Below are 2,500 nucleotides of genomic sequence, written 5' to 3'. Positions count from 1 at the left end.
GGGAGACCGCCTGGGAATACCAGGTGCTGTAAGCTTTTTCGAATTTGCTTTGCAACCAGCAGAGGGAACGGTTGCTGCTGCTTTAAAGGAGAAACATCTTGGAAAGAGCAGGAAAGACTCACCATCAAAGAAAACAAGGATATGGAACCCTGACATTATTACTGATGGAAATGATTGATAATTGTTATGATTTGATGATGGTGGTGGTGGTTCACATGTATAAATAAGGTATTGTGGGTTGATTCTTTCGCTTACGGCCATACCACCCTGAGCACGCCCGATCTCGTCTGATCTTGGAAGCTAAGCAGGGTCGGGCTTGGTTAGTACTTGGATGGGAGACCGCCTGGGAATACCAGGTGCTGTAAGCTTTTTCGAATTTGCTTTGCAAACAGCAGAGGGAACGGTTGCTGCTGCTTTAAAGGAGAAACATCTTGGAAAGAGCAGGAAAGACTCACCATCAAAGAAAACAAGGATATGGAACCCTGACATTATTACTGATGGAAATGATTGATAATTGTCATGATTTGATGATGGTGGTGGTGGTTCACATGTATAAATAAGGTATTGTGGGTTGAGTCTTTCGCTTACGGCCATACCACCCTGAGCACGCCCGATCTCGTCTGATCTAGGAAGCTAAGCATGGTCGGGCTTGGTTAGTACTTGGATGGGAGACCGCCTGGGAATACCAGGTGCTGTAAGCTTTTTCGAATTTGCTTTGCAACCAGCTGAGGGAACGGTTGCTGCTGCTTTAAAGGAGAAACATCTTGGAAAGAGCAGGAAAGACTCACCATCAAAGAAAACAAGGATATGGAACCCTGACATTATTACTGATGGAAATGCTTGATAATTGTCATGATTTGATGATGGTGGTGGTGGTTCACATGTATAAATAAGGTATTGTGGGTTGAGTCTTTCGCTTACGGCCATACCACCCTGAGCACGCCCGATCTCGTCTGATCTCGGAAGCTAAGCAGGGTCGGGCTTGGTTAGTACTTGGATGGGAGACCGCCTCGGAATACCAGGTGCTGTAAGCTTTTTCGAATTTGCTTTGCAACCAGCAGAGGGAACGGTTGCTGCTGCTTTAAAGGAGAAACATCTTGGAAAGAGCAGGAAAGACTCAACATCAAAGAAAACAAGGATATGGAACCCTGACATTATTACTGATGGAAATGATTGATAATTGTCATGATTTGATGATGGTGGTGGTGGTTCACATGTATAAATAAGGTATTGTGGGTTGAGTTTTTCGCTTACGGCCATACCACCCTGAGCACGCCCGATCTCGTCTGATCTCGGAAGCTAAGCAGGGTCGGGCTTGGTTAGTACTTGGATGGGAGACCCCCTGGGAATACCAGGTGCTGTAAGCTTTTTCGAATTTGCATTGCAACCAGCAGAGGGAACGGTTGCTGCTGCTTTAAATGAGAAACATCTTGGAAAGAGCAGGAAAGACTCAACATCAAAGAAAACAAGGATATGGAACCCTGACATTATTACTGATGGAAATGTTTGATAATTGTCATGATTTGATGATGGTGGTGGTGGTTCACATGTATAAATAAGGTATTGTGGGTTGAGTCTTTCGCTTACGGCCATACCACCCTGAGCACGCCCGATCTCGTCTGATCTCGGAAGCTAAACATGGTCGGGCTTGGTTAGTACTTGGATGGGAGACCGCCTGGGAATACCAGGTGCTGTAAGCTTTTTCGAATTTGCTTTGCAAACAGCAGAGGGAACGGTTGCTGCTGCTTTAAAGGAGAAACATCTTGGAAAGAGCAGGAAAGACTCACCATCAAAGAAAACAAGGATATGGAACCCTGACATTATTACTGATGGAAATGCTTGATAATTGTCATGATTTGATGATGGTGGTGGTGGTTCACATGTATAAATAAGGTATTGTGGGTTGAGTCTTTCGCTTACGGCCATACCACCCTGAGCACGCCCGATCTCGTCTGATCTTGGAAGCTAAGCAGGGTCGGGCTTGGTTAGTACTTGGATGGGAGACCGCCTGGGAATACCAGGTGCTGTAAGCTTTTTCGAATTTGCTTTGCAAACAGCAGAGGGAACGGTTGCTGCTGCTTTAAAGGAGAAACATCTTGGAAAGAGCAGGAAAGACTCACCATCAAAGAAAACAAGGATATGGAACCCTGACATTATTACTGATGGAAATGATTGATAATTGTCATGATTTGATGATGGTGGTGGTGGTTCACATGTATAAATAAGGTATTGTGGGTTGAGTCTTTCGCTTACGGCCATGCCACCCTGAGCACGCCCGATCTCGTCTGATCTCGGAAGCTAAGCATGGTCGGGCTTGGTTAGTACTTGGATGGGAGACCGCCTGGGAATACCAGGTGCTGTAAGCTTTTTCGAATTTGCTTTGCAACCAGCTGAGGGAACGGTTGCTGCTGCTTTAAAGGAGAAACATCTTGGAAAGAGCAGGAAAGACTCACCATCAAAGAAAACAAGGATATGGAACCCTGACATTATTACTGATGGA

At 45.4% G+C, this 2,500-nt stretch overlaps 8 non-coding genes across 8 annotated transcripts in view; all 8 read left to right on the top strand.

Annotated features, from left to right (window-relative positions):
- Nucleotides 1-35, top strand: part of LOC132997089 (5S ribosomal RNA) — a 119-nt gene extending 84 nt beyond the window's left edge. The window contains exon 1 of the ribosomal RNA XR_009677173.1: nt 1-35. This exon is cut by the window's left edge and continues 84 nt beyond it. This is a non-coding gene — a ribosomal RNA (5S ribosomal RNA).
- Nucleotides 36-249: 214 nt separating this feature from the next.
- LOC132997155 (5S ribosomal RNA) lies at nt 250-368 on the top strand. Its single transcript, XR_009677235.1, has one exon. It is a non-coding gene; the product is annotated as a 5S ribosomal RNA (ribosomal RNA).
- A 214-nt stretch (nt 369-582) lies between these two features.
- LOC132997280 (5S ribosomal RNA) lies at nt 583-701 on the top strand. Its single transcript, XR_009677357.1, has one exon. It is a non-coding gene; the product is annotated as a 5S ribosomal RNA (ribosomal RNA).
- Nucleotides 702-915: 214 nt separating this feature from the next.
- Nucleotides 916-1,034, top strand: LOC132997122 (5S ribosomal RNA). Its single transcript, XR_009677204.1, has one exon. It is a non-coding gene; the product is annotated as a 5S ribosomal RNA (ribosomal RNA).
- A 214-nt stretch (nt 1,035-1,248) lies between these two features.
- LOC132997109 (5S ribosomal RNA) lies at nt 1,249-1,367 on the top strand. The gene has a single exon (XR_009677192.1). It is a non-coding gene; the product is annotated as a 5S ribosomal RNA (ribosomal RNA).
- Nucleotides 1,368-1,581: 214 nt separating this feature from the next.
- LOC132997190 (5S ribosomal RNA) lies at nt 1,582-1,700 on the top strand. Its single transcript, XR_009677269.1, has one exon. It is a non-coding gene; the product is annotated as a 5S ribosomal RNA (ribosomal RNA).
- Nucleotides 1,701-1,914: 214 nt separating this feature from the next.
- On the top strand, nt 1,915-2,033 carry LOC132997154 (5S ribosomal RNA). The gene has a single exon (XR_009677234.1). It is a non-coding gene; the product is annotated as a 5S ribosomal RNA (ribosomal RNA).
- A 214-nt stretch (nt 2,034-2,247) lies between these two features.
- LOC132997210 (5S ribosomal RNA) lies at nt 2,248-2,366 on the top strand. Its single transcript, XR_009677288.1, has one exon. It is a non-coding gene; the product is annotated as a 5S ribosomal RNA (ribosomal RNA).
- Nucleotides 2,367-2,500: the final 134 nt, after the last annotated feature.

This window comes from Limanda limanda, unplaced genomic scaffold, assembly GCF_963576545.1.
Source record: "Limanda limanda unplaced genomic scaffold, fLimLim1.1 SCAFFOLD_240, whole genome shotgun sequence".
Taxonomy (NCBI): Eukaryota; Metazoa; Chordata; class Actinopteri; order Pleuronectiformes; family Pleuronectidae; genus Limanda; species Limanda limanda.
This window is presented reverse-complemented; position numbering and strand designations above follow the sequence as displayed.